This window comes from Rosa chinensis, chromosome 1 (genome assembly GCF_002994745.2).
Source record: "Rosa chinensis cultivar Old Blush chromosome 1, RchiOBHm-V2, whole genome shotgun sequence".
NCBI lineage: Eukaryota > Viridiplantae > Streptophyta > Magnoliopsida > Rosales > Rosaceae > Rosa > Rosa chinensis.
The window spans coordinates 24,996,831-25,013,516 of record NC_037088.1 but is presented as its reverse complement, the minus strand read 5'-3'; the positions used below and the strand labels follow the sequence as shown (position 1 = coordinate 25,013,516).

Below are 16,686 nucleotides of genomic sequence, written 5' to 3'. Positions count from 1 at the left end.
CTCTCCTAATTATGAGAAGTACAAGCTTTTTCCACCCTTTTGGTCATTTTGAGAATTTGAGCTGAGCACACCTACATACCTAGTCAACTTAGTCGTTGATCTGTCATTGACTTCAATGATAAATTAGAAGTAAATTTCCAAAAATTGAATATCGCCGACAGACATAGATAAAAGTGATGAAAATCAGTTTTGTTAAGTAAAATACAGCTAAACCCCAAGCTATTGTTGGTCGGAAACTTGTGCTGTGAATAGGATCCTCCTGAATACTATATCTCCCTTCTGGGTGAAGAATGACTTGATGACCAAGAAGGACAAGGATTAAGTTGGAAAAAAAAAAAAAATAAAAATAAAGGAACAAGGCATTTCTTTTAACTGTCTTTAGATAAAACAAAGTGCAATTAGACAAAATTATTTTTTCAGGAAGGAAAACAAGGCAGATGTCACATTTAGATGAAAACAAAACAAGACCAATGCTTTGTTAAGTACAGATTCCACAACTGTTGGCCAACCACTTACCCATGGTGGTATCACCGTATTCAGCTTAGAGAAACAAAAATGTGGAGTGTTGGAGTTGCCAACACCAAAACTCTCAACTCTTTTTTTTATTTACACCCTTTATTTACATTCTTTTTTTTGGCTGAAGATTAAAGCTCTTAATTCATTGGGATAATTACCATTTACACAATTTTGGGGTTAATTAACCGCACTTACCCAAACACTCTAAGAGATTGTCCACTCTAAGTTGGTGAACTTTGCATCTTCGAGGCTGACGGTGGTCGATGAGTCGACTCGGTCAGGAAGGAAGAGAGAGAGAGAGAGAGAGAGAGAGAGAGAGAGAGAGAGAGAGAGAGAGATTTTGGTAAGTGTCGAGTGCAAATTGATAAGGGTTCAGATAGATTTGGTTCATAGGAGGGGGAGAGGTGCTATTTTTACACAAATAAATGACTCTCGTTTTTTTATTTTCCTTATCATTTCCCCAAAAATAAATTCAGTGCTTGAATTAATTTCTTTTTGGTTGGGTAGAATTTTCTCATTCCATGGAGAAGGTACCCTTAAACAGTAGAGGTCCCATGAGCCATTAAAAAGATTCAATTTAAGTATTTTGTTTTGAATTAAAAAAAATTCAGTATTTTGTGAATGAAAAAAAGAAAAAGAAAAAGGTTTGTTTTGTAAATTCATATTTAAATTAAATATCTAAGTTATAATTTAAATTTGAATTTTTAATGAGTCGGTGGCCAAGGAATATTACCGTTGGGAGCCCCAATCCAATCGAAGAGAAGGATAGACGGAATCCCCCTTCTATATATTCCTAATCCTTATCTCCACTTTCCATTCTGATAATCTCTGCTCTGCTCTTCTCTTCTCTTCTCTTGTCTTAGGAAAATTTCCCAATTCTCTCGATCTCTAGCTGTTTGTTCGTTAATTACTTTCGATCTCCGTTTTCTTCCATGGCGGCGGCGATCCAGAAGAAACCAGAGTCGCTCCAGTACTGGAGGGATTTCTTTGCCACTGCAAACAACTCCTCCACCATTTTCGATATTCTCGACCACGCCATCACCGTCGCCGCCTCTGATTTCCCGGAGGAGTTCACTCGCCAGAGGACTCGAATTCTCGATTCGATTCAACGTTTGGGTTTGGGCTCGGATCTAGGGTTTTGTGCATCTGGGTCCGATCAAAAGGCTGAGCAGCCTTCAAAGCCATCGCTCAAAATACGCATAAAGATCGTGAAGCGAAATGTTGATGGTACCCCGATCGAACCCAGTTCATTGATCGAGCCCTGTTCTCATGATCTGATCAAGCCCGCCGCACCCTGTGTTGGTGATCAAGCAAAATCGATCAAGCCAAAGCCGTGTTTCGATGAAGCGGCTCTTGAGGCGAAGCTTCAGGCCACAAAGAGGAAGCTTCACGATCGATATCAAGAAATCGAGAACCATAAGAGGCAGAGGAGGATACAAGTCTTAAACCATCTTCCCAACCAAGACTTCAGGATTCGATGCCCTGCTGCCACTGCTAAACCCAAACTTGGAAACCATTGGAAACCAGTACGAAAAATCAGAACATAAAAAAATAAAAAAATAAATAAATAAATAAATAAATAAAAATAAAAATAAAAAAAATCGGAAATGCTGACAATATTAATATGAAAAAATACTGGACAAAAGCCTAAACGCTTGATAAATATTAATCACATGATAGTATTAGCAGAAAAAAGGACATGATTATATTGAACAAGCAATGTACTAAAAGCTGCATAACACAACTGACTTCTACAGACATAAGTACATATGAAGAGTTGCTTGTAAATGTCAGTTTTGCAGACACATGTGGCATTTGCTCAAATTTTGCAGTACAATGGTGAATTATTTGTCTTCATGAGATTAAGATCAAAAGGATTAACTAGTCCAATGCTCAAATTTTGATGTTTCACCATTAATCGAGACAATCTGATTATATGCATTGAAAATCATTTTCAAATAATGACGCAATTCATTGAGTGACTTACCTGGACATGATGACTTAGAAAGTGAAGAGGCCAAGAATGCAGGGCATTGTGTTGAAATAGTGCACAATTGTGGCTTGACATTATCTGAATACAGAAAATCTATAATTGAAAATGATATCAGTAACTTGATATTTAGGCTATTTAGCATATAAGACCAACTACTTTTTTGAATTTTGAGGATTGGAAATTCATTGCCTCTTGCTTTATTGAGTTCAGTTGAGAGTTTGAGAGCAGAATTCTTATGTTTTGCTGGCTTCATCATATGAATTTATATTTGTGATTGTGGTTGATAGTTGAAAGTTGAAATTGTGCATTCTAGTTAAACAGCTATAGTGGTTCAAAAGACAATGTAGAGATAACTCGACATCAAGATGTACATAGAAACAAGAAAAGGCCAGTGGCGTTGCATATATGCTATAAAGTGGCTCCGCCACTGGCTGGCCATTAGTATGATGTGAATCACCAAATCCAAACCCAACCATATCACATCAAGGAGATTAACCTGCAGTACTAAGACCAAAAGAAAAAGAAAAAAAAAAAAACCAGCAATATATTTTCACCAAAAAAAATTGAGTGAATCAATATAATTTTTTATATCAATGTATCTACAATGGTTTTGATTTTCACTTTCATCGGCCAGGTGGGTTGTAATCAACGCAAATAACACCTGGCAAACAATAAGACCTCAAAATGCTCAGTTTACATCAAAAATTCAGAAACCATCTATAAATTTTCAACAAATGAGCATTTTAAAGGCATCTTAAAGGCTGCAAGGTCTTCAATGACTTGTACAGACTCCAGCCGTGCTTCAGCATATTTCAAGTCTGTTTTGCATCCCCAAACACGAATTGCAAGTCAGTCTCCGACACTTGGGAGATGACTGTTGCAAATTTGTTTTGTACCGGTTCATGACATCCTCCTTCTGAATGCTTCTGAATCGTTCTGCTTCCTGTTTTGTATAGCCAGACATATACTTGCATATCAACATTTAATAACCTGTTAAGTGTAACTGTCATAAACAAGCCCGAAACCAGCAAGGTATTCTTATCTATATGAAACTTAAAAACCAGACATAGAGTGGATAGCAGGGGATGAATGACTAAGCATATCATGAAACAATCAGAAATTGGCATGAAACTTTTGGTTGTTTTCAGAATCTTTGACAACAGAGCTGGAAGCTTGTCATTGAAACCGTAGACCTTTAGCTCCAGCTTGTCAGTCGATACAGATACCAAAGTTTCCAGCTTGGCAACACCAGCCTACATGCACGTATAAGTCAATGAGGACAACCTGACCAATATTTTTCTACAAAATTGAGTATAACTTTCATAGACATCGATAAACGTTTCTTTAGTTCTCAAAATTAGCTACGCAAGGCTGGGGAAGACTACCATTATAAATTAAATTCAAGATCAATATAAGTGAGTTGTCAAGAATGGACAGAGAACACACTTGTAATTTATAACTTGTATGATAAAAGGTAACAACAGGTACTTTATTTAGAAGTTACCTAAACCGATTTTCTAATTTTTAAGTCTGTACTATAAGTTACTATAGAATTCAACTTCCTCTAGTGCACAAACTTGGATGCAAAAAAGCATTAAGCCCCAGCCATTAAAACTAAACCACAAAATCCACTAGTCAATATGAGATGAGGCAATAACCTGATAGGCAATCTCATTCAGCTTATCTTTGAGGAGGGATATTATAGTTCAGTCAAGACACAACTCTTCACATTATCATATCCACCCTTGGGATTGATGCAGAAAGAAGTATTTTGCCCGTGGAAGTTTTCAAGTACTATCAAGTTTGTACCAGAACTTCACCAATGGCTCATCCAATATACATCTCGGAGAAGCTGTATCTATAGTATCAAGACCATCAGAACAAATGGAAAAATCAGTAGGAATGAACTCATTCTTTTCTGGGAGATGCAATGAAACATCAATTTCTGGATGGTCCTTCCACAAATCTATCAAAGATGGAGATACATCTTCCTCAGTATAATGTGACCCAAACCAAGGTTCGCACTGGAAATCTGAAACAGTTAAAACAAATACATGGAAATCTCAACGCTTAAAATTTGTTTCACTTAGTATAACCCGGAAAACAAATGCTTATGGCATGATTTAACATATAAATAGACAGAGAAATCATGGTCCACTCTGAGTCACAAATAATAAAATTACAAGGATAACACGAAAAGACCATCTATGAGACACTTTTTATATTGATGCAATGAGAAACACAATCTAAGAACACCAAAACAGTAAGATAGAACAAGATATATAAGTAGCATCCTTCTTCTTTTTGGCATAAGAGACAAATATTACCTTCTGACTTAAATGAGGGCTTTGATACAACATCAATCCTCATGTTTTCTGGTCTAAGGAAATCAAGAACATATTCTCATCCCAAATCTTGTATGCATAGGACCCATAAATAACATGTTCTGCTGCATAAATTAGTAAATTTCCTGCAACATAAAGACGTTTTGACATTAGTCAACAAGACATAATATTCTAAGCTATGTATTTTATCAGGGGTGAATCTGGTGATACTATCTTTTAGAATATGTCTATGAAAAGATGTGCAATTTCAATAACAAAAGAAACCTGCAAGTTCTGAGGCATATAATCATCCTGAGGCTGCTCCTCTGCAAATCTAAATCCCAGTATCCTGCAGTTCCTTAAATATCCATTGTTGTGGGGACACTTGATGCAATAAATTTATGTATTGGTAGACCAAGCCAATTATATAAAAAATCTGCAAGTATCATAGATGGAAAATGAGAAGTAACAAAGATGGAGCAGATTTTGATTCACTGGATATGTTCAAACAGTAAATTAACTGATGTTTTACCAATACCATGCATATCAAGAGAACATTGAGGCGTGCATTTATAAAACCAATAATTTCTCAAAAATTTATGTAGGATTGCAATATCATAGACTAATGTTTACTCTCATGACAATAGACAGACAGAAATGGAATAGTTATTCTTCTACCCACCAAAAAAAGGAGTTATTGTTCTAACAAAAGGTTCTTGAAGATAAAATAGAGATGCTACCTTATCCAATCCAGAGACTGGCCAGTGAGATGAATGTCCGTGCGAAAGACATAAACCAAAAAAAAAATGATGCATCCCGCCATCCCCAACACCAGCAGCCAGAGATGTTGCCCACCCTTTAACTTTGAAATAGGAATGCAAACTTCCCCTGCCCTCTGGAAAACACAAAACATAGTGCTCAGTGTTAAAAGTCAGAAAACCACTTTATAGTTGGACGACAAACGATCAGAAGCACACAAGAGCAACAAAATCTAATGCAGGACAGATGCCAGTCAAAAGAAATATACTACACAAAAGGTGATAGCAAAGAAGCATTCAAGCTCCTTCCTTGGATCTAAGCTAACTTAAAATTTTCAGAGACGTCTACTTCAAGGAGTCACAAGACTCATAACTACTGCCTTTTCCTTAAAAAGGAAAATCAAATTCTCAACTTCACATTCTTTTATCCAATAAAAACACCTTGCGCCCTGCATAGGAACAACAAATAAAACTAATTAATAATGGTCATCTTACCATGCCCAAGGAGATGAGATAAATATTCTTCTGATTTCTTCAAATAGTCTTGACGAGGGCATGGCAATGTCCATGTTAAGTGGAGTATACGAACATCTTTAACAGCCCCTAGCCTGTAAAGTTTTCCAGCTTTCCAAATTGGACCTTCAGCCTTGAATTCCAGATTTACTGGGGGACCTTCTTTGACTTTACCAAACAATTCCAAAACCCAATTCTCAATTACATCAAGAGATTCTGCATCGAGTACAATATCACAATGAATATATATTTTGATATGTCCGGGGCATTAAAAAGCAGGATATTATATGTCAATGTAATAACAATGGCTCATTAACAGCATACAAAATTCCATCTACATTATAATAACAACTGTCAAAACACTATGATTTCTAACTGCCCAAGGCCTCATTGAAAAGTGCTAGTGAAATTATTTTCGGATTCAAAAGCCAAAATATACCCTAGATCTCTCCAGCACTTTTGCCTATTTGGAATTCCCACTGTGATTTCTAACGGAACGGCCCAAAGGCCTCATCCATAATTGCTAGTGAAATTATTTTCGGCTTCATAGGCCAAAGAGTACCATAGATCTCTCCAGCGCATTGCCTATATAGAATTCCGGGTATCAGAATACTCACTATGAACACCATTACTGACAAACCCACAATGCTTGATTGTGTTCTCCAACATCAACCTCTGGTCCTCTACAAGTTCCTAGAATCAAATATGATGATCAACAAAAAGAATCCCTGGCCTAACAAATGTAATCTGATTGAAATTTACTAAGCAAATTTAAATTTTCTGCTACTGGCATATCTTTTATTCAACTTTCAAAAGACAATGGTAAAAACAAAGAAAACAACAAGACATAGAGATGAAAACTTTCACCTCCTCCTATTACAACTAGATTCATCAATCCACCATGGTAATAATCTCTGTTTTCAATACTGTTCCCGCAAATTGATCCCTTTTTCCATGGCATCACTCAAGCTCTTTTTATTCCCTTCATGCATACACAACTACAAATAGTTGCATACATTATTATGTAATAAAGATCTTACTTGAGCAAAAGGAAACGGAAAGATAAAAGTAAAACCCCAAGATTTAAGTTTGACCTCATGCGAATCTATTAAACGGGTGACCAGTTGAGGCTGTATGGCATTGAAGTTGTTCAAGGTGGCAAGCACCGTTCTGCAGAACCTGGTTAAACTCTGCATTCCATTTTGTTTAACATAGAATACCATTCAGCAATAAGGAACTTGTATATTGTTTATCAAAACTGGGACATTTCTTGGAAAACTATCAAAAATCAGACAAGAGTGGCATGCACCTGAATCTACAGCCTGTACCTCCCGCTCCATGGCTTCATTTTTTACAAGGGGTGAAACAAAGAGCTGAGAAAATATGATAAATCAAAGAGCCCTAGTAAACAGAAGTCAAGTTACTGAAATAGAAATGTAAACAGAGAAAAAATGAAAAGTTATGACAGAGGGAAATATATTGCTACAGTAACATATGCAAAAATATTCTAATAAATGAGTGTTTAGACTATTACAGATTTGATTAGAATTCACTGAAATGATATAACACTTGAGATGCTGAGGGACCACAAAGAACACAATTGGTTCTTAGATTTGCAACCTAAATCTCATGTCCATCCCAAAATTTTCTGGTAAGGTAGTCTAACAAGTAATATCCTTAATATATATGGAACATATAAATATAAAAGAGAAAAGAAGTACAAGAAAAGTTGCATAAACTTTTACACCACAGATCCTGTAGTCAATTCACATTTGTTTTGGAACATAAGTATGACTAGCAGACATATATCCGTTCAAATTTCATATGAATGAGTGAGACAAAGTTAATACTAAATATCAATGCAGGAAGCATCACCAAAATTTACAATCTCAGTTTACCAATCACAAATATCTTCAATACCAAGGAAATGACTTACTCAGATCGAGCACTTGAAGAGCTCAGTATTTACCTTGTCAAGGCACCCTTGAGAAACTCTTGTTTCACTTCAAAATGGTAGCAAGTATGCTCTACTTCTGCATATGGATTTGACCACCCTCCGTGCTTGGATAAGTAACTAACTGTCATATTAGGAAAGAAACGAGTCAGAACAAGTGATAACCATAACATAATTCTTGAATTTCCACGTAGTAACCTCTATTAGAAAGAAAAATGATGCTGCTGAATCACTGCCATGAGCTCTCAGTAAATCTCAATTTAGGATAAAGAACACAGAGGAGCATGTGCATTCCCAAGGATTTGTGATTCAAAACCAAGTTAACTAGCAAGAAGAAAATACTCGATTGCCAAACATACCTCATTTTCATCTGGAAATTCCGTACTCCCCATGAAAAGCATGTGTTCTGCACGCACAACATAAGTCCGCACATCAAAAATTTAACCACGCTTTGGTTGAGCATATGCACACTTATAACACAGACCTAGAAAGTGTGCAAGCCCCTGTGGCTCAGGAGGGTCAGAGAAGCTGCCTATTCCTACCCACATTGCTGCTGCTGCCTGCAAAAACAAGCAATCAAGTTCACTTATCCAATCAAACAAAATGCTAGTACCCAGACTTAATATTCACCATTAATTCCAACTTATCATTCTCAGTAATTATACTTGGACATAAGAGAACCAAGCACTTAAGCAAAAGCTCCATCCAAATTAGCTCAAGAAACTTAACATTTGTGTGAAAAGGAATGATGGTGCCATCTACAAGTAGTAACCAAGCATTGATATTTAAGTTTGTGTAATTGGGTTTCGATCCCACAGCCATAAAGTTCCAATCTTTTCCAACCTATATGCATTTTCATCAACCTAACACTGATTTTATCAAATTCCAACAACTGGGTTGTTTTCTATAAGAAACTCCAATACAAATTGGGCATATTGCATATTTTGAACACAAATCACAATACCCACCTTGTTAGTCCGAGAATCCCCTCCCTTTTTCTTATTCAGTTCATCTTCATCCTCTCCTTCACTATCATCGTCTTCCTCAGAGCCCTCGGAGAGTTGGGATTCCGAGACTTCAAAACGACGTCGTCCGATGAGAAAATGAAGATTGAAGAGTCTCGCGCCGCTAGGGGTCTTTCAAAGTTTCAAACGGCTTTAAGCCTTTTAACTTCGAAGTAGGGGTCGCGCGTGGCGGTTTTGAAGGGTTGGGTTGGCGGTCTTAACGGGCTCAACCCATTATAATCAGTTAAGGTGGGTTACAATGGGTTGAGTTCGATGAATTCGCGGGTAACTTGTTGGAACTCCATTAAGGTGGTGGTGGTATTGTTGTTGTTGTTTTTTTTAATCTTTTCTAATTAATTATCTATTAAACTGTAAGAATACCTATTAATTTTATGAAAACCCTAAGTGTGTTCTCTGCACGCACCCAAACCCTAATACCCTTGATGGCGGCACAGGCTACTCTTCTTCCTGCGGAAATGTCAAACCATCATACCTTCCATTGAAGATGTCACGGAATCATTTGCTGCATCTCTTGCTTGATTTGCACAGTGCCACCCAAAACAATTGTTCCTTCTGTACAAGCCTTTGGCAAAACAATCGGCTTAGTTGAATGACTTAAGACAATTTTTTAGAAGGGTGTGGGTTCTTGACAAAGGCTTCAAGATCCAAGAGCTTGAGCACAACAAATTTGTGTTGCCTTTTGACGTATTGCAAGATCGTAACCAGTGGCGGAACTAGGAGCCGAACCTTGGAGGGGCCGGAAAAAAAAATACAATAACATTTTTTTTTTTTTGGAGTTTGGAACCTAGTTAAGTTAGGAGGCTCATCCTCATGCCTATTTTATTTTGTAGAGAATTTTTTTTTTGACCGACCTTGTAGAGCTTCTTGTAGAAGATGATCTGACGATGGGTATTGGGTAGAAATATATTGACCCCCTTTTGGCCTTTTCTTTCTACTTTCTATACTAATGACCGTTTAATTACTTATAATAATAAAATATAAAAAGCTTAGAAAGTATAAATGGTGAGCATGGAACATTCAAAAGCCACCGTGGGATGGGAATAGCAAAAAGCTAGAAAAGTAAAGCCTAGAAGTAGGAAAACTTAATTAAATAAAGAACAAAACAAATGAGAAGTTTGAAAACTGATGGTTAAAAAATTGGTTGGGCCACAAAGGTACAAATATGTAGACTTCATATATTTAATATATACCTTGTTAAGAAAATGTGAACACGTTGGGGGGGCCAAGGCCCATACCCGCCCCTATAAGGTTCCGCCATTGATCGTAACAAAGTCCTTTGGGGTGGACCCTGGAGGTTCAATCATGCTCCAATTGTGATGCAAGAATATGATGGTATGGCATCGATTCAATCTATAGAGATGAACTCCCTTTTCTTCTGGGTGAAAATCTCTAACTTTCCACCATCTTTTGAGGATTCATACACTATCAAAGATATTGCTGCTGTGACGGGTAAGATTTTAGAGTTGCATGACAAACTATTTGAAAACATGGGGAAGGTTAGGGTTAGGGTTTTTCATGACCTATCCAAGCCTTTCTTTCTCCCAAAAATGCTCTGACTCGCTCCAGGTGTAGAAGCTGAAACATCCTTCTTTGAGAATTTGGTTGGCATGTGCAACTCTTGCCATTTTCTAATGCATGAAGGGGATTGATGCCCAATTAGCATGGGAGCTGCAAAGCAGGATCGGGCTCCTGCTGAAAGGCTTGCTATTGGAACTCCTTCTTTGAGTTTTACTGCAAGTACCTTTCACTTCTAGGAGTGTAAATGCTGGTGTTACCGCTCGTAAACCGGGCTCTATTCTAAAATGGCACAACTGCACGCAAACTAGTCATTCTGCATGACAGGCTGCTTCCCAAAAAACTTGATAATTCCTTGGCGTTAGTTCCAATGACAATCTTCATAAGAACATCAAGTCTCCTTCAAAAGACAAACTTGTAGTGGCTTCACCGTCAAAGGTGTTGGTAATCATTCCTGAACCCGCACAGTGTGAGCCCCGGAAAAGTTTATCGAGCTTAAATGAAATAGTTCGCTAATTGACTTATCGATTTCGATAAGAGTTAAAGTATTCGAGAATATATTCAGAAATTCTCGTGACGTGAAATCCTCAATTTAGGAGTTGGATAATGAAGTACGCGTCACGACGAGTTAGTGAAAATTTTCGGAGAATTTTCCGGTGACCCGAACTATTTTTAGTGAATTTCCGAAGGTGTGGAAATTTAGAACTTAAAACCAGAAATGGAAAATAGGTGGAGAAATCCCAGCCATTGATTCATCCACCGCTTGATCTGGGCCCTTGATTTCATTTTAAAGGAAGGGGACCAAGTCAGAATGGATCCAGAATGATCGAGAGAGAGAAAGAGGGAGAGCTGGGAGCTCTCTGACCCGACACCTCAACCCTGTCGGCGCTCCACCGTCAGGACACCTCCGGCCGGCGCACGGACACCATCGCCTTCGTCTCGTTGTCGCCGTCACGATTGTGGTCTTCGATCGCCCATGCACCGGACGAGGAGGGAGAAACGACAGTGAGAAGATCGAACTGCTCCGGCGAAGTTCAGCCATTTCCGGCCATTGTTCAGGGCGCATTCGGTATGGAAATTCATCCCTTCGTCATAATCTACACGATTTGATACTTAGTTTTCAGTTTGGGTTGGGTTCTGATGGTTTTCGTTTCCGGATTCGATGCTGTTGCTGACGCCGGCTACTTTTCCGGCTCTTCTTGGCTTGCCTCGGCCTCGAATGCAACTATAGGCAAGGTATTCGGAAGTTTGCTGGGAAGATAACGTCTACATCCTCAGTTCTTCGTCTGCCCAGTTTCAGCAAGGAGTTGGCTTAGCTGCCTTCAGATTTTGAAGGTATATTTCAACCCTCGAACCAAGTTTGGAGGTTAGGTAAATTGAATGGGTCATTTGGCTGAGATTGTATTACGATGGTTCTAAGTTTGGTTGCTCAAGGTTGAGTTTGAAAGTGAATGGATAACCTGTTGTTATGGCCTTGAAATGGATAGTTGGTTGTTTGAATGTGTATAAGCTCGATTGCATGTGCAGAATGGGTTGTGTGTCGATGTGAATGGATTATGACATGGCTGTTGTCAAGAAATTGTTAATTGGTTGTGAAATATTTGGATTTGGTTAATTGGGTGTCCTTAGCAGTTTTGGGGACACATTGTGTGAAGCTAGATTTAAGTTAGGTGTCCATAGTAATTCGATGGAATTGCTATGTGACGATATCGTTAAATAAAAAGTTAAATCCCTTCATGGATAAAATCGGGAAATGAATATAACTTCCGTATATTGTAAATTGAAGAAATGTTCGATATTTTAAGTTAATTATCGAACCTATTTAACATTGGTCAAAGTGGTCAACCCTTGGTCAACTCCTGGTCAAATCAGGAAAGTTGGTTTGGACGATTTGTTAATCGTCGTGATTTCAATTATTAGTTCAGTGAGTTATTAACGGTCGAAATGTCGGAATCTAGGGCTCCAGCTATCCGAGGAACAGAAAGTTCGCAACTCCCGGAGTACGTGAGAGAAAGCACCGGAATCCAGGTAGGGATTCAGGACTCTCCTCGGTTAGTTGTTTTCTTATATCTTGTGTTAAAATATGCATGATGGGTGGTACGGTTTGGTTATGTTAAAATGCTATGCATACTAACCAAATTGTGAGAGATGTGATGGCTTGAGAGCGAAAGGGGCACTGACTTCCTTGGGTTCGATCCCCTAAACCTCCGGAGGGTTAGCTATACCGGTCGTCCGAGTATCTGTAATCACGGACTCAGTACGTGTGTATAGCTAGGTAGTGGACGTTCTCGCTACGCTTACCTGGTGATAAATTAATTTGAGGTAAGGTCGTGTAGTGGGTCTATGGGACCGGCCATCAGGTAACACTTGGATTTGGCGCCGTATTTATTTAAGCATCATGCATCAGTTTTCACGTTGAAAAATATTAAAGTTTGTCGTTCATTTTTAAATACTTGGTTTAAGCCTATTTTCATACTGGAGCTCCAAAATCTATTTATTGGTTTCATGCCTAGTCGAGTTAGAGTTCCTGTTGAGCAGCGAGGACGAAAGCTCACCCCTACAACAGTATGAATGCAGGTACTGTGCACTGGTGACGGGACATTAGCGGACGGAGCTGGGTGTGCATAACAAGTTCGGTAAACCCTTGTCTGGAGTTGTGCTAACTTTTATTTCTCAACTTCGTGTTTCGGAGCTTGTTGTTATCTAGCCTCAGGTTAAACTCAGTTGGATTCTCTTTCATTGAAATCCGTACCCCGTGTACGTCTTTTTCCAAGTTCTGAACAAACAAAATAGTTGCTAGCAATTCAAGTTTTCACCTCAAAAATATTTGTAGCTTCCGCTGTGTTTTACGAAAAGTTTCAAACAAAAAGCCTAGCGGTTCTCTAGAATGTAAATCGAGCGTTCGGTTTATATTTTAGAGCTCCGCGGCACTGTGACGCGCCCAAGCTGGTGAGGTGCGGTTTGGGGCGTTACAGAAAGTCTCTCTCAACTGAGTGAAGAAGTAATGTTGCTGCAAGGGACTACTGAAACTGCAACGCTTGTGCAATAAGATAATAGCACAACCCCTACAAAGGTTGAGCCGAAGATGGAGAAAAGACGTTGCCCTCCAACCTTTAAGGCTTCTCCAAAAAAATTGAAAGATTGCTGCCTGAACTATTCAAGAAAGTTGAGATACTGGACGCACCAACAAAGAAGCTGAAGACACCTACCTTTCCAAGCAAATTTACTGCACGATCTCTTGGTCTCATTGAGGCACCAGGTAGTATTCTAGTGCCAAGGGAACCTATAATGGAGATGCAGGAACCAAGGAAGAAAAGAGGAAGGCCACTTGGTTTGAAAAATAAAAATCTCCCAAAGTCCAAGAAAGTTGCTGCAACACAGGTGACCTGTTTCGATTACCCTACCAAGCTTGTTTAGTTTAATAAGTGAGCATGGATTTGTATTAGTGAGTGGTGCTAACATATCACTGTCTTACTAGCCCTATGGTGGTAGTGGATGATATGCATTCATGCGATTCTAGCCTTTGCTAATAAAATTCCTATTTAACCATTTAAAAAAAAAAACCCATTAAAACCCGTTAGCAATTAATTCGCCATTGAAACCCTTTAAGATCCGCTAACATAAAATGAATATATATATATATATATATATATATATATATATATATTGCATTTTTTTAAAATTCAATTCATATTTATATATTCACCCTCATTATTCATTAAAACTCTTCTAAAAAATTAAAAAAATATATTATTATATTTTTACATTCAATTCTTCTCCTTCACTTTCATGCATCCACTACTACCAAACTCCCACCCAAACCCGACCCAACCTCAGCCCGAACCCGACCCACCTCACCCCAATGTAGAGCACCACCGTCCGATCCTTCCACTCCAAGCTCGCCTCCCACCAGACCTCCGTCGCTGACATCTTCGACTCCCCGCACTGGGCTGAGAACCCTTTCTCTACACTCTCCTCCCCAACCTCCTCTCCACTCTCCAGCGCCTCAAGGCCCTCGCCAACCAATGCAACGACACATCATTCACCAATAGAAAGCTCCATATGCAGACCGACATCAACATGGCCGCCGAGTCCCTCAGTAACCAGTTCCAGGACCTCGACTTTCTGCTCAAATCTAGCATGCTCCACCAGTCAAACACCATCATTTTGTCCCACCCGTCTCCCGAGTTGGATAAAGAAAATTTTAACATCTACAAATCGGTGGCGTCGAGTTCAAGAAGAGTGCTCTTCTTCTCTACCCATTTTTTCTTTCTAATTGGGTCAATTAGGGTCCGTCAGGGAGCCCATTTTCGTCCGTTAACTAATGGGTTGTTAACTAGTTGACAGTCCATTAACACGATATTTTATCAGGGGGAATGGGCGGTTAAAGGATAATCGGCTGAGTTGCCAGGCGTAGTTGATAGAATTGACAAGAGCTTAAGAAGTAGCTCAGTGTTGGTATATATATACTGGAAGCACAAGACTCATCTAGCTATCAAAAGATAACGAAGGAACTCCCAGCCAGGGAACGCGATACCCCTCAGAGCGGTATCGGAAGCCCAATCGTCCCACATCGAATGAAAAAGATAACTGTTTACTATCACTTTTCATTATCTTTATCTTATAACGATATTGACTTAGACATCGGAATGTTGAAGGCTGCCAGACCCGGTCTTTCCTCTGACCTTTGCTCATCTTGCAGATAAATGAGACCGATAATGAAAGTAGCAGAACAAGACATCCAGTTATTCCGCTGGACTAGACATTCCGCTATTCAGCAGAAACACTCTGTATCACAAGTGTGGACATGTTGAGCAACGAGCCGGGTCCATGGGTCTATAGGTGCGCTAACGCTACGACTTTAGATCTGTGTATCTTGCGCCCTTGCAATTTACTCGAGGATTGAAATATCTATGGATATTTTATCCCCTAATATCTCCCTTTTTGGAAGGATCGATATATCATAGGGGTAAAATATCTTATCTTCCATCGTTTTTGTGAAATTTCTGTGATATCGTCAAATCCCGATATATTATATATTTGGGATATATCCTCGATAAAATCAAGAAATATCTGTAAAATTTGATAAAAAAAAAAACTCAGTTATTCACAAAAAACATACATTATGGAATATGGAGGTTATATAAAGGTGCAAAATTTTTACAATAGTTTCTAATTAGGATATGACCTAATAAAGAGGTAAATTAACCTGTTTGGATGGAGAATGAGAAATTGGACATAGTTGAGAAAAATTGACAAGCTCGGGGGTAAACTGATTAAATTGAGAGGACATGGACTAACATGAAGTTATACCCTCAAACCTCAGGGGGGTAAACTAAATTTAATCCTTTAATGTTGCCCATATGCTCTGCATCACTCTCCCATCACTCCATGCCAAGGGAAGAGAGCTCCATTTCTCTTTCATTCACAGTTTCACACTTTATCCATCTTTTTGTTACATTTATTTAATTAGAAGGAGAATTGATGTCAAATAAAACATATAAATTTTTACAATCATATGTTCGAAATATAAATTATTGTGATCAACGATTAAATTCATAATATTGTATTAATGTTATTAATCGTTATTAATCAAAATTTCATTTTCTCTTAACTATATCCATTATTTAAAGTTTGTTAAAGCGCTCATGTGATGTTGACATGTCGTGTGATTTTGCGTCTGTGTTAAAGCACGGTCCTAGTATTTAGGCTTTAAACTCTGTGCTCTTACTCTTAAGTGCCCTCTGTAGACTCCTCCTTGATACTTGATTAGTTTCGTAATCCTTCTCTTGTGCCTTGGAATCTTCGAGTTCGGTGGAATAATTGTTTGAACAAACATCTATGATGACATTTCAGTCTTCTCACATCTTCCGTGAAGGAAATAAAGTTGCAAATGCTTTAGCAAACTATGGTTCATCTTCTTCTGAAATGGTGTGGTGGGATTCACCTCCTTCATTTATCCTTTTGCACTACGAGAATGATCGTCGGGGTCTTCCTCAATTTCGTTTTCGTTAATTAGCTAGAATTTCATTATGCTTGTTTTTTGGATTGGGAGGTTTAGGTTTTTGGTCCCCTTCTTTGTATTCTT

General features: G+C 38.4%; 1 pseudogene; it reads right to left on the bottom strand.

Moving 5' to 3' along the window:
• Positions 1-3,129: 3,129 nt before the first annotated feature.
• On the bottom strand, positions 3,130-14,764 carry LOC112190809 (annotated as a pseudogene).
• Positions 14,765-16,686: the final 1,922 nt, after the last annotated feature.